The sequence below is a fragment of the Hylobates moloch genome, unplaced genomic scaffold (genome assembly GCF_009828535.3).
Source record: "Hylobates moloch isolate HMO894 unplaced genomic scaffold, HMol_V3 SCAFFOLD_20, whole genome shotgun sequence".
NCBI lineage: Eukaryota > Metazoa > Chordata > Mammalia > Primates > Hylobatidae > Hylobates > Hylobates moloch.
Window position 1 is genome coordinate 4,587,658 of NW_026652295.1, and position 18,248 is coordinate 4,605,905.

The following is an 18,248-nucleotide window of genomic DNA, read 5'->3' on the forward strand; positions in this document are numbered from 1 at the left end:
CTGTAACCAATTTTCCCCAGCTCATGGCCTTCCTGTCCTAGCATCACTCTATAAAATGACAGCTCTCAAAAAGTCTTTAGGCAGGCTGATTTAGTTTGTGATGTCCCCAGCAAAACTAGTGACAGCTACAGAAATGAGAAGAACCCAGAACTCTGACGATCTTGGAGGGAACGTCTTGCCAGCTACGTAAACGGGACTGTAGATGGCCTCAAGACGGGCTGCTCCCATTCTCCTCTCGCCCCATACTTGGTCAAGAGGGAGTGAGGGGTGCCCCCAGTCTCTGGGCACAGCAGGAGTCTAGGGTGTTAGGGCCAGCCTTGTGGCCAACTCCGTCTCATTGGGCCCCCTCAGAGTCTCCAACCCACTCATACGCTACTTCTTACACTAGTATGAACAAGCGTTACAGCTTCTCCGAAAGAAGAAAATCAAGTCTCTCCCCTAGAGATAAATATAAATATTCTAAAAGAAGAAAATATATTTTCTATGTGTTGCAAGAGAATTGGCACCTGCCAAATAGTGACACACAGCTTAAGAGGGAAAAGCCCTGGGGACACAGGATTCTGTCATTGCCCCAGGGAAACTCAGTCTCTGCTTTTCCCAGATCTACTCACTGAGCCATCTGGTGGCCTCTCTGTACTGACCTCTCCTGTAATCAACTTTCCCCAGCGCATGGCCTTCCTGTCCTAGCGTGCAGACAGCTTTCTGAGACTTTTCTGACAATAGCCCCAGGTTTGTGCCCCACCAAGTGTGAGAAGCTGTTTCTAAGCTGAAACTTTTCAAATGGACTCCAGGACATGCCAGGGAGTCCTGCCCTCTAGAGGAAGGTAGAGACTCGGGCAGGTGAAAGCACTTACCTGGGAATATTAGACCCTGGAGTACGGTCCAGAACTAAGGAGGAGAGGAGATCGCTGATGTTTCACGCACCAGTTTAACTTCACATGTGAAGAGACTGAGGCCCAGAAGGGTCAGGCAACTTGCCCACCATCACGCAGCCTGTTGGTGACCTAGCACCTGGGAAGAGAGGGCTGCACTCCACTGCTCTATGCACTCTTCCCTTAAGTGGGAAGGCGAGGAGGGGACAAATGGCCTCTGGTGTCCAGCCCATCCTGGCATCCCATGGGCCTGTGATTCGCTGCAAGTGAGAGTGGTGGAGCAGCATGGCAGAACGGGTGGTTCCAGCCTGCTCAGTGACTCTGGATTTAGGGCTATTTTCAAGTCAAGGCTAAACTTACCAGAGAATTCTGATGGTCTACAAACTTTCTGCATCTGTAAGAGCTGGACCAGCCCACCGAGCTCTCTCAATACTAACTAGCATTTAAAAATAAATACCTTCACTATTTGGCAACAGAGGAAAAACTGACTATATCACAGGAATCCTCTCCCTCTTCCCTAGGGAACATTCTGACAGCATGTCTGAAGAAGCAAATGAATGTCTGCTTTGGTGAAAATGACATTGAATGATTCAACCCTGGTTTAAAACTTAACTTTTTTGGCAGGATAAGAGACTAGCATTTCAAAATTTAAAATCTGTTTTATGACCTTAGAGTCATAAGCACTTAAATGGCTAATAAATGGTTTAGTACAGGCATTAGAATAAAAGCTAAGATCAAATGTATTTAACATTCTTATTTTCTTAAATTTTATATGCTAAAACCGGGCAAATTATATACATATATATGTATATCACCTATATGAAACACACTGCATAGGACAACTAGACAGAGGATCAACAAGGACATAGAAGATGTGAACAACATTTTAAACCATCTAGACCTAACACACCTATACAACCTTTCATCCAACAACAGCAGAGTGCATATTCTTCTCAAGTGCACCTGGGACATTCTCCAGCGTACATCATATGTTAAGCAATAAAACAAGTCTTAAAAATTTAAAATGGTTAAAATCATACAAAGTATGTCCTCCAACCTCAGTGGAATGCAATGAGACATCAATAACAAAGAAATGTGGAGAATTCAAAAATATGCGGAAATTAAACCACATTCCTAAATAACAAATGGGTCAAAGAAGAAACCACAAGAGAAATTAGAAAATACTTTCAGATGAATGAAGATGAAGACACAACATAAAATTTATGCAATAAATTATATAATAAAACATCTGAGAAAAGTAGATGCCAAATCAATAACCTAATCTTCTACCTTAAGAAACTAGAAATAAAGAACAGCAAACTAAACCCATAGCAAGTAGAAGGAAAGAAATGGGAGATTAGAGCAGGAGTAAGTAAAATGAAGTATAGAAAAACAGTAGAGAAAAATCTATGAAACCTAAAGTCATTTCTTTGAAAAGAGCAACAAAATTGACAAATTTTAGTTAGACTGACCAAGGAAATAAGAGAATATTCAAATCACCGAAATCAGAAATGAAAAGGGGGACACTACTACCAACCTTACAGAAATAAAAAGAACTATAAGAGAGTACTGAGTAATCATATCCCAACAAATTAGATTAGCTAAATGAAATGGACAAATTCCTAGAAAGACACAAACTTGAAATTGACTCAAGAAGAAAGAAAAAACTAAAATAGACAAAAAGATTGAATCTGCTGTCAAAAAACTTTCTACGAAGAAAAGCCCAGCACTAGATGGCTTCGCTCATAAATTCTGTCAAATGTTTAAAAAGGAATCAATGCCAATCCTTCACAAACTCTTCCAAAAAAAAAGAGGAGTGAATGCTTCCTTACCTCTATAAGGCTAGTGTTGCCCTAATACCAAAACCAGACAAAGACATCACAAGAAAACTATAGACCATATAGACTATATATTTATGTTAACATTTCTTATTAATACAAATGCAGATATTCTCAATGAAATAATCTGACAACATATAAAACTTATATGTACACCATTACCAAGTAGGTTGCAGTGAACTGCAATTGTGCCACTGCACTCTAGCCTGGGTGACAGAGCAAGACCCTGTCACGAAAAAAAAAAAAGATGCTTAATGTCAGTAGCCACTATGGAAATGCAAATCAAACTACAGTAAGATATCACTTTATCCCACTAGAATGACTATAATAAGAAAATACCAAAAACTGAACTAATACGTTCAGTTATAATAACAAAAACAAATGTTGATGAAAATGTGAAAAAATTGAAATCCTCGCACATTTGCTGGTGAAAATGTCAATTGGTACAGCCACAGTAGAAAACTGCTTGATAGTTCCTCACACTGGCATAAGGATGAAGTTAAACTTCTTGAGGAAATCTTATAGCCTTGCAATTCCACGTCTAGTATATATCCAAGAGAATCAAAGATAGGTACTCAAATACTTGTATGTGAATGTTCATAGCAGCATTATTCATAATAGCCCCGAAATATTCACCAACTGGAGAAAGGATAAACAATGAATTGGCGTATCCAATGGAATGTTATCTGGCAATAAAGATTAATGAATGAGGTATTGATACATGCTACAGTGTGGTTGAACCTTGAAAACATTATGCTAAGTGAAAGAAGCCAGACGCAAAAGGCCACATATTGTATGATTCCATTTATATAAAATGTCAAGGATTGGTAAATCCAGAGAAACAGAAAATAGATTCGTGGTTGCCAGGGACTGGGGGTGACATGGGGCAATTGGAGTGGGGAGTGGCAGGTACAGGTTTGTATTTGGGGGGTATGAAAATGTTCTGCAATTAAATAATGGCAATGTTCACACAACCTTGTAAATATCCTTTAAAAATTGAATTGTGTGCTTTAAAATGGTTAATTTTATGTTGTTTCAGTTATAGCTCAATTTTTTGAATGTGTGGTATATTATACATATAATCCTCTAACATAAGGAGACTATGGAAAAATACTTAACTGATCTGAAATGTGCAAGAAAGATGTGAAAAAGGAACGTAGACTGGCAGGACAAATAACAGAAAATATGGTATATTTTATCTCAAAATATTAACAAATACATTAAATAAAAATAGACTAAATTCTTGTGTGAAAGCTAAATATTTTCAGGCTGTATTCAAAATATATTGACCTAGATATCCATATATGCTGTTGACAAGAAAAGAAAACACATCAGAAACTGAAAAGTCGAAAGTAAAAAGGTAGAAAATATATACTGTGCAAACAATAACCAAACAAAAACTGGTGTAGCTATGCTAATATCAAAGTATCTATTAAAGCAAAAAGCATGGTAGGAAAAAGTTCTTCATAATGACAGCAGACTAAGTTCTATTGAAAGATATATAGTTCTAAATTTGTGTGTACCTTGTTATCCTCAGAGAAGAAGAAGAAGAAGAAAACAAGAAGAAGAAGAAAAGAAGAAGAAGAAGAAGAGAGAAGGAGGAGAAGGAGAGAAGGAGGAGGAGAAGGAGGAGAAGGAGAAGGAGAGAAGGAGAAGGAAGTGTGGTCAGCAGCTTCTAAACTGGCTCCCAGTAATCCCGACCTCTTGCTCTTCACATCTGTGTATGATGTGCGGCTAGACCCAGTGACTTGCTTTTAACAAACAGAACATGGCAAAAGCAGTCACTTCTGATATCTGGCTGTAAAAGACTGTGGCTTGTGGCTGGTGCACACATGTTCTCTTTTTGCCTCCTCTGGCTGGCTTACTATGGGAGAGTCCAGCTGCCATGCTGGGAAGTGCCCTCAGGAGAGGCCCATGAGCCAAGGGACTGACGGCGACTTCCCACCAACATCCAGTGAGGAGCTGAGGCGCTCAGTGTAACAATCCACTCAGTCCTGCCAGTGCCCACAGGAGCGCACTTGAGAGAGAATCCTTTCCCAGTCCAGCCCGGTTCACCCTTTCAACCGCAGCCCTGGAGAGACCTCTAGACAGAGGATCCAGCTAAGCTACATCTGGATTCTTTGTTCCAGAAAGTGTGAGTTTGGGGGTAAATTGCTATTCAACAGTAGACAACTAATACAACCAGGGTGGTCATTCTCACAGCTCACTTTTGATAAATCTACAGATAGATATAGAGATAGAGAGAGAGATAAATACAAACATAGACTTTGATATAGATGGGGTCTCAGACAAAATTTTCATCTTCACCTCCTGTAACAGCTTGCTAAAATAGTCTATTCTCTGCATTTAAATGTCCCTTTATGTGGGATTGGATGTACAAATGATCTTATGCCCATACTGTGCAACTCTTTAAGAGACCATGTAGCGATGATGATGAATATTTATTACTGTCTTAGATGAGAATTACAGTCAGCCCTGTTTTTCAAATGAGAACTCTGAGGCCAAAAGAGGTTATATAATTTACGTAAGGTCACCCCCCTAGTAAGGGCTGGAACAGAGATTTTATAGCAACCAAACCACACCCAAGAACAGCATTCTCTCCTTTTTCATCCTTTGGGCTCTATAGACCCCAGGGTAATGGTGTGTCATGAGCTCTTGGGCTTTCTCTGTCTTTCTTTCTTCTTTTTTTTTTTTTTTTTTTTTTTTTTGAGATGGAGTTTCACTCTCACCCAGGCTGGAGTGCAGTGGCGCGATCTCGGCTCACTGCAAGCTCTGCCTCCCAGGTTCATGCCATTCTCCTGCCTCAGCCTCCTGAGCAGCTAGGACTACAGGCACCCACCACCACGCCCAGCTAATTTTTTGTATTTTTAGTAGAGACGGGGTTTCACTGTGTTAGCCAGGATGGTCTCGATCTCCTGACCTCGTAATCCACCCTCCTCGACCTCTCAAAGTGCTGGGATTACAGGCGCGAGCCACCGCGCCCAGCCTGGGCTTTCTCTTTCTATGACAATAAGTAAATGTGACATTTCTTGCCCCTTGAATTTTAGAAGCAATTTGTAGACTTGTCATATGTATGTTATCATAGGTATTCTTGCTAGCCACGCTGTCACTGTCAAGCTCCAGGGTGAAAGAAAATTAGGTAAGTTTTTAGACAAAGCCTTGGTATATAAACTTTTGCTACTCACTGTCTTAAACTCAGGAATGCAATTCATTTGGAATGTGTGCCATCACTCTTGATGCAAGCTTGGTGCCTGACACTCATTATCCCCAGCAGGAACTTCTTGGTGATTTCCATGGTGAGGGACGGTTATGTCAGCACAGAAAAGACACCAAACTTTCGGTTTGATCATCACTAATTACCTCTAGTGAGTGTGATTATGAGAAACTTTTACTTTTCAAATAAATTGGGGAAATATTTTAATTGTTACTAGCATGTTTACGTGACTAATTCTTACAAAATATACCTATAGATAGATGCTTCTTGTCCCTGTCTCAAGCTTCCCCAAGGAGGCTTTGCCTGAATATTTGGAAACTGATGCCCTCGGAGATATGAACATCAGCTCTGTTTCACTTCTTCCTATTTAAAGATCTGGGCTGGGCACAGTGGCTCATGCCTGTAATCCCAGCACTTTGGGAAGCCAAGGCAGGAGGATCGCTTGAGGCCAGGAGTTCGAGGCCAAGAGTTCAAGACCAGCCTGGCCAACATGGTGAAACCCCGTCTCTACTAAAAATACAAAAAATTAGCTGGATGTGGTGGTGCACACCTGTAATCCCAGCTACTCGGAGGCTGAGGCAGGAGAATAGCTTGAACCCGGGAGGTGGAGGTTGCAGTGAGCTGAGATCACACCACCGCACTCCAGCCTGGGCGACAGAGCGAGACTTTGCCTCAAATAAATAAATAAATAAATAATGAGTAAATAAATTGTTTTAAAGAAAGATTTCTGTGGAGTTAGTTTTCCCCCTTGACGTGCGTTTTTGAATATTTGAGACAAAATACCCTTAATGGTCTTGATCAGCAAAGCTGTTTTTTAAAAAGTGTCAGAAGAGTTGCTGGGAACAGTCCATGAAGTACAGATAACTTGAGCGTTCCGATGGACGAAAAGGGAGTGAGGAAGTTGGTACTCAGTGAGGCGATCTTGTCAACAAACAGTTCCACTGAACTGACGTTGTTTGGGCACCCACTGTGCGCCAGGCGTGGTAGGGAGGGAGATTTGTCTGTCTGATGACTTGGCTGTTTCTCGTGCTCTGCTTTTTGATGATTGGCATCTTGCTTTCGAGGTGGAGAGCCGAGTGGCGAGCAGTGCTGTGATGCGGGGTGCTCCCTGCCCTCCCATGTCTGTGGCCTGGTCTTTTCCCAGAAGCAGCTGGACGCTCCATCTTGCCCTCCCTTCGGTCCCCTTGTGTCTTCGGTGTCCTTCCAAAGTAGGGAGGCAGATCCGAGTCCTTCCCATGCCCTCACCTCAGAGGCCCAAGTGCCTTCCAAGTGTGAAGACTTAAAAAAAACCCAAAGCTACCATGGAGGGCGGTGGGGAAGGATTGGAATTCCAGAAAATTCTGAATGAAAACAGCAGTTGCAAAACGGAATAGCTTTGCAAACTGCAGCCGATTATTCAGTGGCTGTCTTGGGCTTTGGCTGGACCACTCGAAAATCTGCCGCCGAAGGATCCAGAGAGAGAGGCAAAAAGCACAGGGAAGCTGGAACCCAGGGGCTGGACCCAGCTCTCCCGGAGGCCCCCGCTGCCAGCCCACCAACTCCCAGCCTGAGGCCCTGTTTGGCTGTGACTGAGGAAGCTCAAGCCACAAAGCCAGCATAAAGCAAGGGTTGGGGCAGCTCTGGTTTCAGCCGGACTTTCCTGTGTGTAATCCCGGGACTGGGTAATCTGATGCCCCAAACTCAGAGCCGGTTCTGGCTCTTGGCTCCGGTGGTCTGGGGAGCTGAGGCTACTTTTCAGGCACAGCAGAAATGTCTGTGTTCTTTCTCAGATGGGTCGGCAGACTGTTCTGGGTGCCAGGTCTTTGATGAAATGGATTTGGATACAAATCAAATATTTAAATTGATGTTTTCCCTCTTTGGAAGGACCATTCCAGCTGGACCTGTGGACTTGTTTTTACGTAAGATTTGGACTCCTTTAAATGCGCATTCCGCCCCCCCCCCCCCCCCGCCCCCCACCGCCGTCTTAAATACGCCTGGGGCAGACAGTGGCTGTATTTGAAAGCCCCGAGGCTGCTGGTCTGGCTCCAGAGAGGGAGCAGGCACCTCAGCTAACCCTCTTGGCCGAAAGTGCACTTGTTAGAAAACCGATTCATGTGCCTGCTGGCTCCCCATGGTTATATGTTATTTAATCATACAGGTCTTGGGTTTATGCCAAGCAGCAACTTGCTGTCTGCCATCTTTCAGGGAAGAATAAGCAAGGCAAATTCATTCAGTTCTGTCTCTTTTTCAGCTTCCTGGGCTAAATGAAGGCAAGAAAGTGTTTATGAACATCCCAAAGTGCTGTGAAATATCCATCTTGGTGAAAACAGACACCCTGCTTCCTTTTGAAAAATAACATTTTGTGAAAGGAATTTTTATCCATACATTTAGCTCAGATATTTCTAGATATTTCAGAGGGCCTCCCTTCTTCCCTTTACTTTAGACAGAGAGACAGACTAAAGAAATGTGAAATTCCTTTAGCCACAAGCTTGTTTGGGACCTGGCCTGGGGCATGAGTCTTCATCCTGGCTGGTGACGACTGACACCGGGGCATACAGTGGCAGTTATCAGAGAATTTCCAGGGAGGTGCAAAAACTCGGTACGTTTACTCCTACAGAGCCCACAAAGCCCTGTGCACAAAGCCCCCCTGCATCTTGGAAGGAGCAGGTGGGGCACTTTCTTTTGGGGATGGAGTCCAGGACGAGCTGTGAGCTCCTCTCTGTCCCGCCATCCAGGTGGTTCCACTGTTGCCCTGCTGAGAGCTGAAGGCCCCATTCCCCCTCCGAGCCCAGCCTGCCAGCCCCTTCACACGCCTTTAATCCGGCGCCTTCCTCCTAGCACTCACCTTTCTTTTTCTAAAAATAAAAATAAAAGTTTTATTTTATTTCAATAGTTTTTTGGGGAACCAGTGGTTTCCATTACATGGATAAGTTCTTTAGTGGTGATTTCTGAGATTTTGGTGAACCCATCACCCACACAGTGTGCACTGAGCACAACATGTGGTCTTTGATCCCTCATCTCCCTTCCACCCTTCCTCCCTGGACTCCCCCTGGAGTCCGTTACATCATTCTTAGGCCTTTTTGTCCACATGGTTTAGTTCCCACTTATAAGTGAGAACATATGATATTTGGCTTTCCATTCCTGAGTTAGTTCACTTAGAATAATAACCTCCGGTTCCATCCAAGTTGCTGCGAAGGCCATTATTTCATTTAGTTTTATGTCTGAGTAGTATTCCATGTTGTAAATATGCCACATTTTCTTTATTCACTCATTGGCTGATGGGCATTTAGGTTGGTTCTGTATTTTTGCAGTTGTGAATTGTGCTGCTATAAACATGTGTGTGCAAGTGTCTTTTTCATATAATGACTTCTTTTCCTTTGGGTAGACACCCAGGAGTGGGATTGCTGGATTGAATGGTAGTTCTACTTTTACTTCTTTAAGGAATATCCACACTGTTTTCCACAGTGGTTGTACGAGTTTACCTTTTCACCAGCAGTGTAAAAGCGTTCCCTTTTCACCACATCCATGCCAACATCTATTGTTTTTTAATTTTTTGATTATGGCCATTCTTGCAGAGTAAGGTGGTATCTCATTGTGGTTTTAATTTGCATTTCCCTGATAGTTAGTGATGATGAGCATTTTTTCTTTTTTCTTTTTGAAACAGAGTCTCACTCTGTCACCCAGGCTAGAGTGCAGTGGCAAGATCTCGGCTCGCTGTGAGCTCCACCTCCCGGGTTCATGCCATTCTCCTGCCTCAGCCTCCCAAGTAGCTGGGACTACTGGCGCCCACCAATGTTGAGCATTTTTTCATGTGTTCGTTGGCTATTTGCATATCTTCTTTTGAGAATTGTCTCTTCACGTCCTTTTTGATGAGATTATTTGTTTTTCTTTTGCTGATTTGTTTGAGTTCCTTGTAGAATCTGGATATTTATCCTTTGACAGATACATCATTTGAGAATATTTTCTCCCCACTCTGTGGGTTGTCTGTTTACTGTGCTGATTATTTCTTTTGCTGTGCGGAAGCCTTTTAGTTTAATTAGGTCCCATTTATTTATTTTTGTTTTTGTTGCATTTGTTTTTGGGTCTTTAGTCGTGAATTCTTTTCTTAATCCAATGTCTAGAAGAGTCTTTCCAATATGATCTTCTAGAATTTTTATGCCTTCAGGTCTTAGATTTAAGTGTTTGATCCATCTTGAGTTGATTTTTGTATAAGGTGAGAGATGAGGATCCTGTTTCATTCTTCTACATGTGGCTTGCCAGTTTTCTCAGCACCATTTATTGAATAGAGTATCCTTTCTCCACTTTATGTTTTTGTATGCTTTGTCAAAGATCAGTTGACTGTAAGTATTTGGCTTTGTTTCTGTGTTCTCTATTCTGTTCCCTTGGTTTATCTGCTTATTTTTATTCCAGTACCATGCTGTTTTAGTGACTATAGTCTTGTAGTATAATTTGAAGTCAGGTAATGTGATCCCTCTGGCTTTCCTTTTGCTTAGTGTTGCTTTGGCTATGTGTACTTTTTTTGGTTCCATATGAATTTTAGGATTGTTTTTTCTAGTTCTGTGAAGAATGATGATGGTATTTTGATGGGAATTGCATTGAATCTATAATTCCTTTGGGCAGTATGGTCATCTTCACAATATTGATTCCACCCATCCAAGAGCATGGGATGTGTTTCCATTTGATTGTGTCATCTATGATTTCTTTCAGCAGTGCCTTGTAGTTTTCCTAGTAGAGATCTTTCACTTCCTTGGTTAAGTATTTTCCTAAGTATTTTATTATTATTATTTTAATTTTTTGCAGCTGTTGTAAAAGGGATTGAGTGCTTGATTGATTCTCAGCTTGGTCATTGTTGGTGTATAGCAGAGTTACTGATTTGTGTACATTAATTTTGTATTGTGAAACTTTACTGAATTCGTTTATCAGATCTAGGAGTTTTTTGGAAGAGTCTTTAGGGTGTTCTAGGTATACGATCATATCATCAGGAAGCAGTGACAGTTTGACTTCCTCTTTTCCAATTTGGATGCCCTTTATTTATTTCTCTTGTCTGATTGCTCTGGGTAGGACTTCCAGTATTATGTTGAGTAGAAGTGGTGAAAGTGGGCATTTTTGTCTTGTTCCAACTCTCAGGGAGAATCAAGCACATGCCTTTCTCCTTCCCTCTTTCCACCCTTTGTGCAATCTGGCAGGAGTCGTGCCACAGTGACACAGTGACTCTTTCTGTGTCATTTATTGCCAGGAATACATATTCCCAGAATCCCCTTTATTTACTCTGTCATTTGAGTGTCACCTGCGTGGTGTCCAGGCTAGAGACCAGCCTCTTCTATGTCCACAGTTAAAAGTTTCGGTCTCGGCACAGCCAAGCACACATCAGGTGCTGGGTCAGACTCCTCAGAGCAATATCCAGGAGTCAGGGGACACAAGTGCTTCTATGCCTGTTGTTCCAGTGAGGAAGCCTTGACTTAAAACTACTGTTGTGGGAATTGAAAACTAACAAGAAGCTCAATGCACAGACTTGCTAAAAAGAGAGAGCACTGGTGTCCCTACCTCATGGAGTCCTTGGGAGAACTAAATGAGGAAACTCACACAGTTGCTTAGCGCTCCCTGGCACATGGTAAACTGTTGATACTTTAATCTCCTTGAACTGCAGGCATCCCTCAGAATTCAGTCCTTAGAGATCATATGTGGATCTACACAGTGTACAGAAGAAAAGTGCAAGACTGCACAGCATCCAAAAGCTAAGCTTCTCCAGCTTGTGTGAATTCTGGGGTCAGCAGATTCTCCCTTTAGGATCTGGGGGCTGCCACCCAGCATCTAGAATCAGGGCTGACAGTCACTGCTCAGCCTCTCTCTCTCTCTCTGTCTCTCTCTCTCTCACACACACACACATACACACACACATACACATCTGGGGAGGCCCAGGGGGCTACAGTGTCCAGAGTCAACCCCTCCTGGAAATCCACAGCCCACCAGGTCTGTGTCAAGGCTTTGAAATCACATCCGAGTGTTTTGATTGAGAGCCAGTATGCTGCATGGAAAATGATTTCTTTGTAATCATTCAGTAGAAAAACGAAACTGTCTCCTAAATAAAATGTTAAACATCCTAAAGTGCCTGAGAGCATAGTAGTGACATCAGCTTCAGAGTTTATTATTTCATCGATGGAGCCAGACTTGGGGCAAAAAGGCAAGGACACTTTATCAGAAAAGGAATTTTTGGGGGAAAAAAACCTTTTGTTTTATAAGACCAGCATTACTCTTATAGCAAAGCAGGTGAGGACACTACAAGAAAAGAAATTAAAGGCCAATGTCCCTAATGAACATAGATGTAAAAGTCCTCAACAAAATACTAGCAAGCTACTCTTACACCAAAGTCCTACAGACTGCTGCTCATGCTGCCACCATGTCTTTAGTGATCCTTGAGAAGTTCCAGCACACTTTGTGAGTATTCAATGGGTGACAGAAAATAGTCTTTGCCATCACTGCCATTAAGGGTGTGGGTTGAGGAAAGCAGATATTGACCTCACCAAAGGGTCAGGAAAACTCACTGAGGATGTGGTGGAATATATCGTCACCATTATGCAGAATCCATGCCAGTACAAGATCCCAGACTGGTTCTTGAACAGACGGGAGGATGTCGACCATGGAAAATATAGCCAGGTCCTGGCCAATGGTCTGGAGAAACTGAAGAAGATTTGGGTCAATAAAGGGCCGCATCAATTCTGGGACTTTTGTGTCCAAGGTCAGCACACCAAGACCACTGGCCACCAGGGCCATGCCATGGGTATGTCCAAGAAGAAATAAATCTGTAGGCCTTGTCTGTTAATTAATAGTTTGTATACCTAAAAAAATACTAGCAACTAGAATTCAACAGCACAGTAAAAGATCCATTCACCATGATCAAGTGGGATTTATCCTTGGAATGCAAGGATGGCTCAACATATGCAAATCAGTCAATGTGATATACCACATTAACAGAATGAGGGACAAAAACCATATGATCATCTCAATATATGCAGAAAAGGCACCTGACAAAATTCAATGTCCTTTGATCATAAAAACTCTTAACAAATTAGGTATAAAAGGAATCCGCCTCAGCAAAATGAAGACCATATATGATAAGGCCAAAGTCAACATCATATTCAATGGGGAAAAGTTGAAAGTTTTCCTTTAAGATCAGGAACAAGACGGGCATGCCCATTTTCACTACTTCTATTCAACATGGTACTGGAAGTCCTTGTCAAAGCAGTTAGGCAAGAAAGAGAAATAAAGGGCATCCACATTGGAAAGGAAGACGTTAAGTTGTCTCTGTAGATGACATGATATTGTAACCCCTTGGGCAGTTAACACTCCCACTTCACCCTTGCAAGTAGCTAGGACTACTGGAGCACACCACCACACCTGGCTCTATTCTTTTTTTTTTTTTTTTGAGATGGAATCTTGCTCTGTTACCAAGGCTGGAGTGCAGTGGCACAATCTCGGCTCACTGCAACATCTGCCTCCCAGGTTCAAGCGATTCTCCAGCCTTAGCCTCCCGAGTAGCTGGGATTACAGGTGCCTGCCACGACGCCCAGCTAATTTTTGTAGAGATGGAGTTTCACCATGTTGGCCAGGCTGGTCTTGAACTCCTATGCTCAAGTGATCCACCCCCTTGGCTGCCAAAAATGCTGGGATTACAGGCGTGAGCCACCACGCCCAGCCTAGTCTACTTTCTGTATCTATGAATTTGCTCACTCTATAAGTGAAATCATACAATACTGTTCCTTTCATGACTGGCTTACCTCACTTAGCATATGTCTTTGGTTCATCCATGTTGCAGCATGTCAGAATTGTAACCACCCAAGGGGTTCACCTTGCCTGCTGCCTAGACAGAGCCAATTTATCAAGACAGGGGAATTACAATAGAGAAAGAGTAATTCACACAGAGCCGGCTGTGCAGGAGACCAGAGTTTTATTATTACTCAAATCAGGCCTCCCAAAAAATTCAGGGATCAGAGTTTTTAAGAATAATTTGGTGGGTAGGGGGCCAGTGAATCAGGAGTGCTGATTGGCTGGCTCAGGGATGAAATCATAGGGAGTGGAAGCTGTTCTCTTCTGCTGGGTCAATTCCTGGATGGGGGCCACAGAACTGGCTGGCAGGTCCAGATAGGGCCATCTGGATGTTAGAAATGCAAAAACCTGAAAAGACACCTCAAAAGGCCGATCTTAGGTTCACAACAGTGATGTTACCTTCAAGAGTAATTGGGGAAGTTGCGAATCTTATGTCCTCTGGAATAATGGCTGGTAGTATTTAGAATTCTAGCCCCTCTCATCTTACCTTGGTGGCTGGTGGCCTTTCATTTGTTTTAAAAGAACAGTTTAGCCTTTTGGGAAAGGCTATTATATAAACGATACACTAAATTTCTTCCCAAAGCTAGTTTGGCCTACACCCAGGAAGGAAGAAGAACAGTTGAGAGGTTAGAAGCAAGATGGGGTCAGTTAGATCTGATATCTTTCACTGTCATAATTTTCTCCATTAAGATTTTTGCAAAGGCAGTTTCAGGATTTTCTTCCTTTTTAAATAAATAGATGTATTTCAGCCTGGGCAACATAGTGAGACCCTGTCACTACAAAAATAACTATAAAAATTAGCTGGGCATGGTGGTGCGTGCCTGTAGTCTCAGCTTCTCAGAAAGCTGGAGTGGGAGGATTGTTTGAGGCCAGGAGTTTGAGGTTACAGTGAGCTATGATCACACCACAGCACTCCAGCTTTGAGCTTGATTTCAGGAGGTTGAGGCCCCAGTGAGCTGTGATTGTGCCACTGCACTCCAGCCTGAGAAACAGAGTGGGGTCCTATCTCAAAAAAAAAGAAAGAAAGAAAGAAAGAAAAAGAAAGAAAGAAAGAAAGAAAAACCTCTAACTATGGAATCAAACTTAATTAGTAATTTTCATTTGACTGCTTACTTAGCCATGTGGCCTTGGGAAGATTACTTAATTTCTCTAAACTTATTTGTAAAATGTGAGTGTCGGGGAGGAAACAGAATTTGTCCTTAACTCTCATAAGTTCATCGTTAGGACAGACCCCTGTGGAAAAGAACCAGATTAACAAGCGAAAGATAAGCCAATTGATGAACAGGCACAGTGCACACCATGTGGAGAAATCTCAGTGAGAGGTCACTCGGAGCAGGGACTTAGAACTCTGGCTTATCTAGCATCTTCAGCAAAGAACAATACAGTTTGGAGAAGCAGCAAGACAAAGCAGAAGAACTGGGTCTCTGTGGGCAGCAACTCAAGGGAAGGCAAGCCATGGCCGATGCAGGTTTGTCAGCCAAGCTCGTTGGCATAAACATCTCTGGTTCCTTCTCCAGGCTGCTGGGGGCCCACAGCTGTCTTCGGTGGCAAACTTTGTTCTCTCTTTGTCAATCTATGTCCTGCCTTTTGGCAGACAGAGGGCTGGCATGGAGCTCTCCTGCATCAGCTTCTTCATCATCCTCAGCTCAATCTACAATCCTTTGCGTTCTGGACCGACGTGTTCTGTTCTCCTGTGTGAGCAAAACCTGCCTTGAGGGGCTATAGGGGGCATGAACTGACAGAGGGTATATCAGATGCTCGGCCTGCCTGAACACACAGGAAGTGCTCAGAAATGTCAGCTATTATTATGAAGTCAAATATACCGGCTGTACTTTTATTCTGAGAACTTTAAAATGAAATAGGGGCAAAGTTTCCCAGTTGAGAAAAAGTGACACATTTTAGAAGTTCAGAAGGCATTATATGCCTACAACTTTCCCTCAGGAACAAAGAGATGGAGGCCTGTTAGAGGCCTGAAGGAAACATGACAAATTCTGGCTGCTTATAGATCCAAGAGCCCGCCCCCATTCTCACGCCTCCCAATCTTCCCTGGGTGCAGCGTGGCCTAACAGCCAAGAGGCACTAAGAGGCACAGTATGCCAGATGTGAGCACGTCCTAAATGAAAGAAAGGCCTGCAACTTACCTCACTAGTTGAGAAAGACAAAATCTGTAAGAATATACTTTTTTTTTTTTTTTTTTGAGATGGAGTCTTGCTCTGTCGCCAGGCTGGAGTGCAGTGGTGCGATCTTGGCTCACTACCACCTCTGACTCCCTGGTTCAAGCGATTCTCTTGCCTCAGCCTCCTGAGTAGCTGGGATTACAGGCAGGCACCAACACGCCCAGCTAATTTTTGTATGTTTTAGTAGAGACGGGGTTTCACCATGTTGGTCAGGATGGTCTCCATCTCCTGACCTTGTGATCCGCCTGCCTCAGTCTTCCAAAGTGCTGGGATTACAGGCGTGAGCCACCGTGCTTGGCCAAATATACATTTTTTTTCTGTGTGTATTTTCTCCTCAGAGCTCACAGATGCTAATGGAGGCACGGCCTGGGTTTCCAGTCCCTGAACCACCTGACACTCCCACCTTTCTCACGGAGGTTTCCCTGCCAGTGGTGCTCAGGTGACTGCAGTGGGCTCCTGCAGCTCCTTCCCGCCCAGCTTGCCCCTGACGCCTCTCCTCCAACCCCCTCCCATGGATATTAAAAGAGAAAGAAAAAAGACAGCCCTACCCCAAGTCCAGCCACCTTTCCGTGACTCTCCCTGTCCTAAAACAAGGAAGGCCACCATAGACACGATGTGTGAGCTGCTAATCCATCACTGCGCATGGCGTTTTATCTGAGAAAACTGTTGCTTCTGTAAAGTCAAGCATTCTTCTGAGAAAAGTTTCCATTCACCACTGGAGGAAAATGGTGCTTGTGAAGCTCTAGCCAGTGTGCTGCTGAGCAATGCCTTTCTAAACAGGTACACTGGGGCCCAGGCATGGGAGAAAGGTGAGGGAGGGGGCGCTCCAAGACCAGGAAGTTCCCGGTGTCTTTCCTCCCTGGGGGAAGGGTCCCAGCTGACCCAAGGCTCCGTCTCTTTCCATGTGTTCATGCGGCTCCTTGGGGATAACCGTCTAGCACATCAGTTTGAGCCAAGAACTCATGAGGTCAAGGTAGGGACGGCAGTCCCCTTAAAAGTCTTCTCCTCAAAGGGAGGAGCGGGTTCATCCCTTCCTCCTGTCCTCACAGCCTCCGCAGGAACTGGATGGAGTGTAAGCCCGGTGCTCAGTGCACATTACAATGGACCCAAGCAATTCATGAAGGAGGCTTGTGGTGAAAATGCCACCTGGGTTTAGGGGCAACATGCCATTGGGGCCAACCCCAGTGTTGGCCACAGGAAAACGAGACCATTATTTCTCTAATCATAAGAGATGAGAAGCATCCTCTTTGGCCTCAGTCATTTCCTCGGAATTGGGTGGATCTTGCTGGTTGCCAACTAACTAGTTTAATTTGAACCTCTTTGCTAAAGTGAATATTGAATAACTTTCACTCAGAGGAGAAACTATTGTCTGTAACCTGTATTCTGAGGAATATGCTTGCGTGGACACTCTACTCTCCATGATCCAGCAGGTTACACTGAGAATTCAGCACAATTCAGCACAATCTTAGCTCCTTAAAAGGAGGGCTTCTGGTGTAGTTTTGTGCCGTGTTACTGTTCCCTTGCTCCAAACCTAAGAGAACTGCCTGGGTAACTTGTAGAGTCTTTTTCCCCACAGAAACCCCTTGATACTTGTTCCTTGAAGATTTACAAGTTTTTCTTCCTATTTATATAAATTCCTCAACTTAGTCTTTTAAAACCCCTCTTTTATATCAGTCTTTTCTCTTTTCTTTTTTTTAGACGGAGTCTCGCTCTGTCACCCAGGCTGCAGCGCAGTGGCGGGATCTCGGCTCACCGCAAGCTCCGCTTCCGGGTTCACGCCATTCTCCTGCCTCAACCTCCCGAGTAGCTGGGACTACAGGCGCCCGCCACCACGCCCGGCTAATTTTTTTGTATTTTCAGTAGAGACGGGGTTTCACCACGTTAGCCAGGATGGTCTCCATCTCCTGACCTCGTGATCCGCCCACCTCGGCCTCCAAAAGTGCTGGGATTACAGGTATGAGCCACCACGCCCGGCCAGTCTTTTCTTTAAAATGGAAGATAGTCTAACATGGTATTAACGGGCAGGTATATATAGTTTGAAAACATGAGTCAGCATGGGATGACTAAAGAGAATTAACAGCAATTAATCTTATTTCCAATCTAATCTCAAGAAAAAATATCAGACAAATTGCACCAAAGGGCATTCCACAGTTCCCCCGAGTAGCACCCTGAAGAACTGTCAAGACCACCCAAACCAGGAGAGCCTGAGACACTCACAGCCAGGAGGACTCAGTGGAATGTAGGGTCCTGGAAGGAGCTGGGACAGGAAAAGGACTCAGGGGAAAACTAAGGGTGTCTGAATATAGTCTGGACCCTAGATAATAATAACGTATCAATATTGGTT

The 18,248-nt window shown here is 43.6% G+C and overlaps 1 pseudogene; it reads left to right on the forward strand.

Moving 5' to 3' along the window:
• Positions 1-12,300: 12,300 nt before the first annotated feature.
• LOC116460364 (small ribosomal subunit protein uS13-like) lies at positions 12,301-12,842 on the forward strand (annotated as a pseudogene).
• Positions 12,843-18,248: the final 5,406 nt, after the last annotated feature.